This window comes from Loxodonta africana, chromosome 2 (assembly GCF_030014295.1).
Source record: "Loxodonta africana isolate mLoxAfr1 chromosome 2, mLoxAfr1.hap2, whole genome shotgun sequence".
In the NCBI taxonomy this organism is placed as follows: domain Eukaryota; kingdom Metazoa; phylum Chordata; class Mammalia; order Proboscidea; family Elephantidae; genus Loxodonta; species Loxodonta africana.
Genome location: NC_087343.1, coordinates 82,908,203 through 82,922,486, shown reverse-complemented (window position 1 = coordinate 82,922,486; position 14,284 = coordinate 82,908,203). Strand labels below are relative to the sequence as shown.

At 39.8% G+C, this 14,284-nt stretch overlaps 1 protein-coding gene across 2 annotated transcripts in view; it reads left to right on the top strand.

The window, feature by feature from the left end:
* Positions 1-14,284, top strand: part of AP3B1 (adaptor related protein complex 3 subunit beta 1) — a 278,558-nt gene that overhangs the window by 6,409 nt on the left and 257,865 nt on the right. The window lies entirely within an intron of this gene.

Sequence of the window (14,284 nt, the reverse complement as noted above, 5' to 3'; positions counted from 1 at the left end):
TCCTGCTCCCTCAGGGGTTCTCTGTTGTGCTCCTGTCAGTGCAGTCATTGGTTGTGGCCGGGCACCATCTAGTTCTTCTGGTCTCAGGATGATGTAAGTCTCTGGTTCATGTGGCCCTTCCTGTCTCTTGGGCTCATAGTTATCGTGTGACTTTGGTGTTCTCCATTTTCCTTTGATCCAGGTGGGTTGAGACCAATTGATGCATTTTAGATGGCCACTTGTTAGCATTTAAGACCCCAGACGCCACACTTCAAAGTGGGATGGAATGTTTTCATAATAGAATTTATTTTGCCAATTGACTTAGAAGCCATAGTCCCCAATCCCCGCCCTTGCTCCGCTGACCTTCGAAGCATTCAGTTCATCCCGGAAACCTCTTTGCTTTTGGTCCAGTCCAGTTGAGCTGACCTTCCCTGTATTGAGTATTGTCCTTCCCTTCACCTAAAGTAGTTCTTATCTACTAACTAATCAGTAAATAACCGTCTCCCACCCTCCCTCCCTCCCCCACCTCGTAACCACAAAAGAATGTGTTCTTCTCAGTTTATTCTCAAGATCTTATAATTATGGTCTTATACAATATTTGTCCTTTTGCCTCTGACTAGTTTCACTCAGCATAATGCCTTCCAGGTTCCTCTATGTTATGAAATGTTTCACAGATTCGTCACTGTTCTTTATCAATGCGTAGTATTCCATTGCGTGAATATACCACAATTTAACCATTCATCCATTGATGGACACCTTGGTTGCTTCCAGCTTTTTGCTATTGTAAACAGTGCTGCAGTAAACATGGTTGTGCATATATCTGTTCGTGTAAAGACTCTTATTTCTCTAGGGTATATTCCGAGGAGTGGGATTTCTGGGTTGTATGGTAGTTCTATTTCTAACTTTTTAAGAAAACGCCAGATAGATTTCCAAAGTGGTTGTACCATTTTACATTCCCACCAGCAGTGTATAAGAGTTCCAGTCTCTCTGCAGCCTCTCCAACATTTATTATTTTGTGTGTTTTGGATTACTGCCAGCCTTGTTGGAGTGAGATGGAATCTCATTGTAGTTTTAATTTGCACTTCTCTAATGGCTAATGATCGAGAGCATTTTCTCATGTATCTGTTAGCTGCCTGAATATCTTCTTTAGTGAAGTGCGTGTTCATATCCTTTGCCCACTTTTTGATTGGGTTGTTTGTCTTTTTGTGGTTGAGTTTTAACAGAATGATATAGATTTTAAAGATCAGGCGCTGGTCGGAGATGTCATAGGTGAAAATTCTTTCCCAATCTGTAGGTGGTCTTTTTACTCTTTTGGTGAAGTCTTTAGATGAGCATCTAAAGGTGTTTGATTTTTAGGAGCTCCCAGTTATCGGGTTTCTCTTTGTCATTTTTGGTAACGTTTTGTATTCTGTTTATGTCTTGTATTAGGGCTCCTAATGTTGTCCCTATTTTTTCCTCCATGATCTTTATCGTTTTAGTCTTTATGTTTAGGCCTTTGATCCACTTGGAGTTAGTTTTTGTGCATGGTGTGAGGTATGGGTCCTGTTTCATTTTTTTGCAAATGGATATCCAGTTATGCCAGCACCATTTGTTAAAAAGACTGTCTTTTCCCCAGTTAACTGACACTGGTCCTTTGTCAAATATCAGCTGCTCATATGTGGATGCGTTTATATCTGGGTTCTCAATTCATAAATGATTTTTTAAAGGAGCTCAGTCCTCATGGATTTATGAGCCAATCTGTTATTTAGCTAAACGGTGACCTCAAGGGCTAGTTTCGGTTCAAGATTTAAAGAGTGTCTCAGGGTGTTGTTTTGGGGAGACGTCTAGTCTCAGCTGGTCCAGGAATTCTGTTTTTTCTTTTTAGGAATTTGAGGTTCTGTTGCAGATTTTTCTCCCATTCTATCAGGGCCCATCTGTTGTGGCTCTGATCAGAATGGTCGATAGTGGTAGCCGGACACCATCTAGTTCTGGTCTCAGGGTAGATGAGGCCGTGGTTTGTGTAGACCTTTAGTCCTGTAGACTACTTCTTTGTGTCTTTGGTTTCTTTCTTTCTCTTTTGCTCCAGACGAGTAGAGACCAATAGTTGTATGTTAGATGGCCGCTGGTAAGCTTTTAAGACCCCGGACACTACTCACCAAACTGGTATGTAGAACATAAACTTTATGAAATATATTATGGTGGGTGACTGTGATATCCCTTGAGTCTTGGTCCTAATCTTCATCATTTCCTTCTTAAGCCTCACTGGAAGAGTATTTAACGTCCACATTTCCAGCAACATCCTGTAAGCTTTCCCTACAGCTCTCAATTCTTTCTGAGCCCTCATTGGAATAGCCCTTAGTGTCCAAATTCTGTCAGCCTTTTCAAGGCAATCTAGGCTCCTATTATCAAGTGCATCCAAATCCTCCAGCTTCTATTACCCAATTCCAAAACCCTTTCCACGTTTTAGATATGTGCTAGAGCAGCAGCCCCATCTCTGGTTCCAAATTTCTCATAGTTTGGCTGAAAGTCCAAATGGCTGTGTTGATTCTTCCTGTGGGCTGCTCTCCTAGTTTCCGATGACTGCTGTCAATCCTTGGTGTTCTTTGGCATTACTTGGTGCTCCCTGGCATATATTTTCCCCCCATGGCTGTCTCTGTCTCTGTTCTGCTCTGCTTATAACTTAGAAGTGATTAGGCTTAGGACTCACCGCACTCTGGTATGACTTCATTAAGGTAGCAAAAGAAAACCCCTGTTTCCAAACAGGATCGTATTTACAGCTACAGGGATTAGAATTTCAACACATTTTGTGCAGACACAGTTCAATCCATGGCAGATGGCCATCTTCTTGATATTAATTTTTTCCAGTGAAGGGGCCGTCCAGTTTCTCTATTGTATTGCTACTGTTTTTCCTGTTTTGAATAACCTATCTGTGGGGAAACTCGTTGAGACATGCAGATACCTTCTCATTTAACTTACCACCCCCTATGTTAAGAAACCATTGATGAATCTCCAGAGTGAATCTTTGCCTTGATGGCTGCAAAATGGTGATGCTCCAGCTCCCCCTCTGCGTCCACTGTTACGCTTGTTAGCCTCTAGTGCTGAAGCTCTGTGTTCCCTTTTCCTGACTTCTGATCTTTCGCTAACCATCTAAAGGATGCTAGTCACTTCCTAGTGACAGTATTATTGATGATTTTTGTTTTCTGAGTTTAACTTCTTTCCTTACTCCATGTTTGACATATCAGTCTTATTTGTCCCCTCCCCCTTTAAACAGAATTAGAATTGTGGAGTATTTTATATAGTTTTATAAAAGCAGATCATATACATCATTTATTGGGTTATGAGGCCTGTGTATTGGATTCTTGGCTTCAAGATTTTTAATTTTTTCATTTAGAATGTAAAGAATTTTTTCAGTGCTTGTTTTCCTTCCTTTAAAATGGAACTTTGATGGCACGGTAGTTAAGAGCTCAGCTGCTAACCAGACAGTCAGCAGTTCAAATTCACCAGCCATTCCTTGGAAGCCCTATAGGGCAGTTCTACTTTGTCCTTTAGAGTCGCTATGAGTTGGAATCACCTTGACGGCAATGGGTTTGGGTTTTTTTTTGTTTCCTTTAGAATCTAAACCTTTATTGCTTTTAGTGTATTTTTCTAAGTTACTTTTTTTATCTTTAAAAGAAGAACCACGTCTTTTATTTTAACCAATTTGGATGTGTGTGTATGAGTCTTAAACAGTTTAATTTATATTTGGGTAAAACATTAACTTAGGAATTAATTTCTAGAAAGTAATAAACACAATAATTTTTCATAATATTAGTGAAGTGACTAAAATTTTAAATGTTTTCCTTTTGAGAACATCATGGTTTATAAGGAAGAGGATTGTACCTAGAGCTAGAAGATCTGGATTTAAGTTAATGTTTTCCACTTGTAGTAGTGTTTCCTTGTTCAAGTTGCTTGATCTCTTCAAACTTCAGTTTCCTAATTGGCAGGAAAGGTGTAATAACACTGAAAGGTATTTATTACAAGCCTTAATGTCAGCAATGATTTGCTGAAGAAAATGGAAATGCTGGTATTTTGAAATGTCATATACATTTTAGTTTGAGCTCCTGCAAGTGTTGGAGCCCTGATACCAGGAGGCACTCCTGATTGTGAATTCCTTTTTGGTGTGCTCAGAAGCCGAGTGTTGCAGGTACAAAAACAGACCCCACTAATGATTTCTGTAGCATATTGTGCGTGCTCCTGATCATCCTCAAGTTCCGGAGATTTAAATCCCATGAGTTCTATTAAATCCAGTTTTGGTAATTCTGCTTAAAACCAAAGACCAAACCCAGTGCCGTCGAGTCAATTCTGACTCATAGCGACCCTACAGGACAGAGTAGAACTGCCCCAGAGAGTTTCCAAGGGGCGCCTGGTGGATTCGAACTGCTGACCCTTTGGTTGGCAGCCGTAGCACTTAACCACTACGCCACCAGGGTTTAATTCTGCTTAGTAGGTTGAAATTTGTGATCACTAGATTTAGTTCTGGAGCCCCGGTGGTGCAGCGGTTAAGCACTCAGCTGCTAACCAAAAGGTCGACAGTTTGAGCCCACCAGCCGCTCGCTGGAAACCCCGTGGGGCAGTTCTACTCTGTTCTCTAGGGTCACTACGAGTCAGAATTAGTTCCACAGCGGTAGGTTTGGTTTGGTTTAGATCTACTTCTAGGGATGTTAACAACATATTTGCATGCTGTTTAAGTTGGAGCCTACTTTTTTATTTACAAAGGACACATTTAATATCAGTGGTTTCTTGATCTTTCATTAAGTAAATGCTAACATTTGTTACCTGATGGCGATTGACCAAAGAAGTATACTGCTATCCGCAGTATATTCTCAGCTGGATGAACTAGTTTTTGTCTCCGCCTAAGTAAGACTGTTAGCTTCAGTACAAAGGTCTCCCTACTCAAGTCAAGGATTATCACTTTAGTGGTGCAGTAGTGTTCAATTTATAATGTATATTTCTTGAAATATACTTCACATCAAATAAGATTTTACTATATTAAGTAAATATCTGAGGAAACGTTGCCTGTAAGTTAAGTCTTACTTTTCAACAGGTTATTAAAATATTCCTTTTTATTTTGCTTGGCTTGCATTTCCTCTTGGAGGAGAATCCTTTTTTACTTTTGCATTTTGTCTTAACAACCAAAAAAATATTCATCCCTTAGTATAGGCGGTGTCGTTTTAAAATCGATCATGTGGTGAAATCAGTGAGAAATCTGTAATACTTATTTCAGGCCTTACTATTAAATCCCAAGATGTGAGATATGCTATCGTTAAAAACATTTAGAATTTAGAGCAGGATTGCTAGAGCTGAGTGATTAAAACACACAAAAAAAGCAGACAGATGGTTGGCTGAAATGTTCTTTTTTACGGCATGAGAAGTTGTAAATGTTCACAGAATGACAAATGTATTACAGTGCAATAATTTGACAGAATTACACTTGTGTATGTAAATGAACTGCTGACAGAAACAAATTGCCTGCAATCCGAATTCAAAATTTAAAGTGAAGAGCCCAAAGCAGAATAATCAAGAAAGAAATGATTTTCCTGTATTTCATATTATTATGAATAATGCTGGTTTGTGTATTTAGGGAAGACTTATTTAGCATATCAGCTGGAAAGCGCTCATAGATCTACAGAAGTCATCGATTTATAGTCAATGTCTGCTTATTGTTGGATTGATTATTTGTATTGCTAATAGGAACTAACATAATTATAAGGCTAGTGTCTTTAATTCTTCAGCTGAGTGAGTTGGTTTGGCAGCTGGACAAGGGAGAGACTAATGAATAAGGCTAGTTTCAAAATCATTTGTTGGCAGAGCTACATAAATCCAGCTTCTTAGTCTAGGAATGGATTTTTTCAAAGTTTCTTAAAGCCTAGGTTAAGAATGTAGCCATGAAGGATGATGGGGAAATTAGTAGAGTATGAGGTCAGAGAGGTAAGGGTTGGAGTAGAAGGTGGGGGCCAGGTTGTGTAGGGCCTTGTAAATCATTGTAAGGCCTTTCAATTTCACTGTGAGGGAGAAGGGAAGCCACTGGAGGGTTTTGAGCAGAGTGGTCATTTAGGTGCCAGTTAATAAGTATTTATTATTATTTTTCCTTTTTATTGTGCTTTAGGTGAAAGTTTACACAGCAAATTAGTTTCTCATTAAGTAATACACATATTGTTTTGTGATGTTAGTTTCTTATTAAATAATAAATAATTAATACACGTATTATTTTGTGACATTGTTTGTCAACCCCTCAATGTGTCAACTCTCTCCCCTTCTCTACCTCAGGTTCCCCATTTCCATTTGTCTAGTTTTCCTGTCTCTTCCTTCTCGTCTTTGCTTTTGGGCTGGTGTGCCCATTTAGTCCCATATACGTGGTTGAACTGTGTGTGCTGTTGTTTGTTTTATAGGCCTGTCTAATTTTTGGCTGAAGGGTGAACTTCAGGAGTGACTTCATTACTGAGTTAAAAGGGTATCAGGGGGCCATACTCTCAGGGTTTCTCCAGCCTCTGTCAGACCAGTAAGGGTGGTCTTTTTCTGTGAATTTGAATTTTGTGCCGCATTTTTCTCCCACCCTGTCGGGACTCTCTGTTGTGATCCCTGTCAGAGCAGTCAGTGGTGGTAGCCGGGCACCATCTAGTTGTCCTGGACTCAGTCTGGTGGAGGCTGTGGTAGTTGTGGTCCATTAATCCTTAGACTAATCTTTCCCTTGTGTCTTTGGTTTTCTTCATTCTCCTTTGCTCCAGGCAGGTGGCATCCAGTAGATGTATCTTAGACAGCCACTCACAACCTTTTAAGACCCCTGACTCCACTCACCAAAGTAGGATGTAGACCATTTTCTATGCCAGTTGAGCCAGATGTCCCTTGAGACCATGGTCCCCAGCCCTAAGCGCAGGAACTTGGTCTCTCAGGGAGTTTGGATGTGTCTATGAAGCTTCTATGACTTTGTCTTGATTAAGTTGTGCTGGTCAGTCAATAAATATTAAGTGCCTGTTGTGTGCCAGATTTATTTCCCTTCTTCATGATGGGTATGTCTGTGGGGTACTTGGGCCTGTTTATTTCTACTCTTATTTCCAATAACTTAAATGTGAAAGTAATTTATTGATTTAAAAAAATATGAATGCCTTCTGTGTGCTAAGCACAGTTATTGATGTTGGGGATTAAGCAGTGGACAAAATCCCTGCTATCATTGAGTTTATTCTAGTGGGAGGAAGACAGGCAGTAAAAAAAAATCAGTATATGGTCATTTGATGACAAGGAGTGTTGTGGAAAAAAGTAAGGCAGTGAAAGGGGAAAGGCAGTAGGAGTGAGGTTGAGATCTGAAATAGCAGGATCTGGAGAAGGTCCTTAAGAAGTTGTTAATGGAACCTCCTCTACCTGAAGAGGCCAGAAAGTGATATGCAGATATCTGGGGGAAGAGTATTCAGTCAAAGGGAGTAGCAAGTGCCCAGGCAGGAGAATTTCTGATCTGTGTATCAACAAAAAGGCCAACGTGGCTGAAAGAACGAATGAAGAGGGGGAAATTCATAGACGATGAAGTCAGAGAGGTAAGGGACTGGGTGCAAGGTGGGGGCCAGATTGTACAGGGCTTTGTAAATGATAGTGAGGGCTTTGGTTTCTCTGAGTGAAAAGGGAAGCCATTGGAAGGTGTCGAGCAGAAGAGTGAGATGATCCAGTTTACCTTTGGTGTGGTGGTTAAGAGCTATGGCTCCTAACCAAAAGCTTGTCAGTTCAAATCCACCAGGCACTCCTTGGAAACCCTATGTAGCAGTTCTGCTCTGTAGTGTAGGATCACTATGAGTTGGAATTGACTCAATGGCAATGGGTTTGGTTTTTATTTTTATACATGTTGAAAGGGGGCAGTGGTGGTTCAGGGGTAGTATTCTTGTCTTCCATGTGGGAGGCCTGGGTTTAATTCCTAGCCAGCACACCTCCTGTGCAATCACCACACCTGTCCGTGGAGGCGTGCCTGTTGCTTTGATGCTGAGCAGGCTTTAGCAGAGCTTCCAGACTAAGATGGACTAGGAACACAGGCCTGGGGATCGACTTCTGAAAATCAGCCAGTGAAACCTTATAGATCACAAAGGTCTGGTCTGCACTGATCAGGGTGTCGCAAAGGGCTGGACAACACTTAATTCCGTTGTTCATGGGGTTGCCACTCAGATGGCAACTAACAATAGCAACAACATGCATGCTGAACTAGAAATAGATTGCAGATCTATGACAGGGAGGCCAGGGAGGAGACTTGCAATAATCCAGGCAAAAAAAATATGAAGACTTGAATCAGAGTGGTGGTGGTGGAGAGAAATGGTGGGGTTGAAATCTTGATTGGAGGGGGTCCAACAGAGAAAAAAGAGGAATTGCAGTTAGTGTGTATTAGTTTATAGGGGAGCAGAGAAATGGAGTGGTAACTGGAAGGGCATGTTAGGTCAAGGGATTTTTTTTTTTTAGGATGAAAGAAACTATATTTTGTTTGGTCACAGAACCAACTGATCAAATAGAGGAGGAAAATTAATGATGCAACAGAGAATGACTAGATTGATATCCCTTTTTCATTATAGAAAATTTAGCAAGTACAAATTAGCTAAAAAAACCCAAAAAACCCTGATTTCAACATCCAGAATCAGTCAATTAACACAATGTATATGTCCCAGTCTTTTTTTTTTTTTTTTTTTGCATGTGTACACTGTGTATCTTTAAAGCAAAGCTATATTCTTTTTCAGTGTAATATGACTTCCTGATTTGCTTTTTATTTACTAGTGTATATAGCTTGTTTACTTTGTAAAGTGATAATCCTTTTAGGACAAATTGTAATTAAGCCACTATCTTGGAGAAAGTACTAAACTATTAGAAAAACTAAACAACTGTGGTATACAAATGACATATAGCTAGTTCCAACTAAAGGATTTTAGTAGTATCTTATATAGAATAGGACGTTATTAAACTACATAAATAAAAGGAATAACTTAACAAAAGAATGAATACCAATGATGTTGAATAGTAGCACTGACCCAGGGGTTTACACACATACCAGTGTATAATTGTCTTTGCATTTATTATCAGGAAATGAAGAGTTCCATTAAAAAAAATTTTTTTTATTTTAATTAAAAAAATTGAAATGTACACATTCTTATCATATAGGAAATTTGGAAACTTTGGAAAAATAGAAGAGAAAAAAATCACTATTTCCATCATGCAAACACAATTACTGCTGAAATTTTTTTTAACATACTTTTTTTGATTCTGTGCCCCCCTTTTTAAAGTTAACATCTTGCATGTTATTGTTGTTTTTGTGAACATTCACATTTTTAACCCCATTCTGTAGTAGATGACACTGAATAAAAATTTGTTGAATTGAAAGATACCCTAAGGTTCCATTGAGTAAATGTACTATTGAAAATTTTAAACAACAAACAAACCAGTTGTTGTAGAATGGACTGTGGCTCATGGCAACCCCACGTGTCAGAGTAGACCTGTGCTCCCTAGGGTTTTCAGTAGCTGATTTTGTAGAAGTAGATCACCAGGCCTTTCTTCCAAGGCAGCTCTAGGTAGACTTGAACCTCCAACCTTTTGTTAACAACCGAGCATGTTAACCATTTACACTACCCAGGGACTTCATTGGAAATTTAAGTTGTATCTAAAGAGCAGGTTCTGAGTAATCCAGATCATCTCTGCACTGCTCACAAAGGCTCAAGTGAAATGAGAGAGGCTACCTATTGCACCTTGAAATATTTTCAAAGGGAATTTAGAGGAAGGAGATATGGGATAATAAGACAGTTATGTAATATGTATCTTTTTCCCATAATCAACCCTTTTCTGCCAGTTAACTGATTAATTTTTTCGTTTGTTTATCCTTCAACAAGTATATACTAGACATTGAGTTAAAACAGTAGACACATTAAGCAGACTCCCTGCCTTTATGAAGCTCAGGTCTAGTAGGGGATATAGTTGAGCCAGTAGGAAGTAAAATATTCTAAGGGAAGTACATTATGCTTTGAGAACACATAATGGGGGAACCTAACTGTGATACAAACTTGGTGGGGTTAGGGAAGGCTTCTTAGGTAAAATAGTGGGTAAATGGGTAAGCTGATCATCTAGAGGACATGTAGGAGTTAGCCAGTTAAGGGGAGGTGATGTGGGGAAGGGGACTGAGGGCTGTAGGCAGAGGGCTAGCATATGCATAGGTTTAGAGCTTTGCTGTCCAGTACAGTAGCCACTAGTCAGATGTCATTATTTGAATTTAATTAAAAATTTAAAAAAGAAATTAGGTTTCACAGGCACACTAGCTACATTTCATATACTTAATGTAGCTAGTAGTTACTATATTGGACAGTACAGATAAAGAACATTTCCATTATTGCAGAAAATTCTATTGAACACTGCCGGTTTAGAGGCAAGGGAGAACATGGCTTATTTGGCAAAGAGGGAAAAGTCCAATATGGGTCGAACACAGAGTTGGGGGAGAATGAGGGACTAATGAAAATGGTTGATAGGTAAGCAGGGTCTATATTATGAAGGATGTAGTATATCATGCTTAGAAATTTGTGCTTAATCATGAAGGTTTGCACAGCAAGGAGCTACCAAAGGATTTTAAGTAGGGGAGCAACATTATGAAATTTGTATTCTTGAAAGATCACTCTGACTGCATCTAGGTCTTGTGGGTTTTTTTTTTGCACCTAAGGTTTTGGAGGAGCCCTGGTGGTGCAGTGGTTAAGAGCTTGGCTGCCGTGTTAGTCATCCAGTGCTTCTATAACAGAAATACCGCAAGTGGTTGGCTTTAACAAAGAGAAATTTATTTCTTCACAGTAAAGTAGGCTAAAAGTCTAAATTCAAGGCATCAGCTCCAGAGGAAAGCTTTCTCTCTCTGTCAGCCTTCTCATCAGTCTTCCCCCGGACTAGGAGCTTCTCTGAGCAGGAACCCCTGGTCCACAGGACATGCTTTGCTCCTGGCACTGCTTTCTTGGTGTTATGAGGTGTGTCCCCCATGCTTCCCGCTAGCTTCCCATTCCTTTTATCTGTTGAGAGATAAAAGGCGGTATAGGCCATAGACCCCAGGAAAACTCCCTTTATATGGGATCAGGTATGTGACCTGGTAAGAGTGTTACAATCCCACCCTAATCCTCTTTGACGTAAAATTACAATCACAAAATGGAAGACAACCACAGAATACTGGGAATCATGGCCTAACCAAGTTGATACACACATTTTTTGGGGAACATAATTCAATCCGTGACTGCTGCTAACCAAAAGGTTGGCAATTTGAATCCACCGGCTGTTCCTTGGAAACCTTATGGGGGCAGTTCTACTCTGTCCTGTACAGTTGCCGTGAGTTGGAATCGACTCGACGGCAATGGGTTTGGGTTTTTGGTTTTTAAGATTTTGAATTGAACAAATATGTAAATGCTGTTGGTGTTCTCTAATATTGGAAACTGGAAACACAGAAGATGGATTAGTTTAGAGTGAGGAGAGAAGGTGTTGAGTTCGGTTTTGGATCTGCGGAGTTTGAGATGATAGTTGGACATCCAGTAAGCAGTTAGATAAATGGATATGGTACTCAGGAGAGCTACCTGGGCTGGAGTTATAGATTTGGGAGTCAGTTGATATATGATATTTGAAGCTAATTGGAGGGAAAGTGTGTGCTATGTGAGGAAAAGGCCAAGGAATAATCTCGGTAAAGTCAGCATTGAAGGGAATGGGAGAATTGGAGCTCACTTAGAAGATGGAGAAGAGAGAGAAAACCCAGAGAAAGCAGTTTGGGGAAATGATAGAAGTTGATTATATAAGCAGAGCTTTTGCATTGTGTTTAAGATTGAGGAAAAGAGCCAAGTCCACTTCCTACTTCTGTAGGAGGAAGATGACATGTAAATTGGTCATTGTGGTACATTGAAGCGGAATGTGTAGTGGTTAAGCACACCAACTCTGGAGCCAGTCTACCTGGGTGTGAAAACTTATCACAGTAGTTCTTACTTGGGCAGGTTACTTTACCACTCTATGCCCTTAGTTTTCTCGTCTGCAAAATAGGAATGAGTATGATAATGGAGCCCTGGTAGCACAGTGGTTAAGAGTTTGGCTGTAACCAAAAGGTTGGTAGTTTGAATCTACCAGCCGCTTCTTGGAAACCCTATGGGGCAGTTTTACTCTGTCCTGTAGGGTCACAATGAGTCGAAACCGGCTTGATGGCAACGGGTTTGGGCTTTTATGATAATTATTGTCAGGATTAAAGGAATTAATATATGTAAATGGTTAACAGTGCCTGATACATAGTAAGCATCATAGTTATTATCATGATAACACCATTAATATCAATTGAGCTTTTTTTTTTAAAAGATTCTGTTTTGTTTTATTTTTATACAGTGTATTTTTATGGACAGTTTACTAGGCTTATACTGAATCCTTTCTACCAAATGTTAAAATTTTAGAATCATTGTTAATTTTCACATTAACCATTGTTTTATGTTTTAAGTTATCGTTAAATTGTTTTCCAGATAATATTTCACAAGCATTTGAAACAACTAAGTTATAGAACATGTCTTTAATGTGTACCACAGGAAAATAATATAATAAATAATGTGTACCACAGGAAGTTAATAAGCAGTAGGTGAATTTTTCTGCATGGCTGTTAGGGACTTGGGAACAATGATTCTAGTGTAAGGTTGATGAAGTTTATAGTTCTCTGCTAATGAGAGGGAGAAGTGGTTAGAGTGGGAGAGGGAAGTGACAGGGATAAACATTTGAGGAGAGACGTAAAGTAGCTGCTAGAGACAATGGGAAGGTCTATTGGTAGAAAAAGCTGTCACCACGAGGATGCTGTTGAGGGCTTCCCTACTTGAGGTTTTAGGCCATTGATTTATATTGCTGGCAGTCTGATTGGTCATGACCTTTTTGACTAGCAGTACTCTGCAGTCTGTGTATAAATGTGAAAAAAAAACGGTCTTCAGATGATGGAGAATTGAGGTTTTTCTAGGCTGGTGCTGTGAAATGACAGTTTAGTAAGAAAGCTGAAATAATTAAACCTGGTGTCTAAGGTGGAATGGGAAAGAAATAAAGATAGTAGGAGGCTGACAGGAAATAAAAGAGGGCTAGCCAAAAGGTCGGCAGTTCAAATCCACCAGGCGCTCTTTGGAAACTCTATGGGGCAGTTCTACAAAAGGTCGGCAGTTCAAATCCACCAGGCGCTCTTTGGAAACTCTATGGGGCAGTTCTACTCTGACCTATAGGGTCGCTATGAGTCGGAATCGACTCGATGGCAGCAGGCTTGGACAGGGGACTAGAAGTCAGTAAGAAGTTAAAGGAACAGGTGAAGTGGGAGTAATGGAGTGAGAGTGCTAGAAGGATAGGAGATTGATCAGAGAGTTGTATGAATTTAACATTTCAGAGGTTGAACGGCTTCTGCCTTAGGGTGCAGGTGTGGGAGTGAATCCCTGAGAGTGGCTTGGAAGTGAAAATCATCTTCATGAAGTTGATTATGATTAGACCAAGAAACTTAGAAGTCAGGGTACTGAATGAATCTCCTGATGTTGAAGTCACTTAGAAAAATAGACTGGCTAAAAAGTCTTAATTGAGTGGAGCACTGAGGGATGACAACGGCAAGGATGGACGGGGGTGGCTAAGTTCAGTGAGTGATTATTTTTGAATGCCTCCCTTAAAGTTGGGGAACAGTACAGCATGTAAATGAAACGTTACTAAGTAATTGTTGGAAAAAATAATGGTTACTGTTACCATTCATCCCTGCCATTCCATCTAGTACCACCATCACCATAATTGTTCAACCTTTATTGAGTGGCTGCTTTGTATAGACTCTGTTTTTGGTTTGGGGGATACAGACCAATGTTATTATTGTAATAATAATGTATTTATATAATACTTTTATTTTCTGTGGGTTTCTGGCCATTCCCCCCTATATACCTCAAAAATTCATAAGACCCCCAGTCTTCCTAGTAACTTTTTAGGACTTGCCTTCTGTCCTGCCTACAGAACCTGGTGGCAAAATCAAGTCTAAATCCTTCGTGTTCAAAATCACCATTCTTAAGGGGCTCCTATACTATAGGCTCTTTCTTCTCTTCCTTAAGTCTCCCCCAACCCCCAAGAGATCTCCAGGCCCCATTAGCCTGGGCCTCTTTTGACTAGTTATTTGCACTAAGTGCATGTAAAGCTCTCTTGTTCACTAGTGTTGTGGATATGTATCCAGTTATTTGATCAGAAGTAATTTTTTGATTCGTGTTTATCTGAATCACATTAACTCTTAAATGCCTTTTTATATGGGTTGCTTCTTTATCCCATCTGATTTTATACCCTATTACTGTCCCAT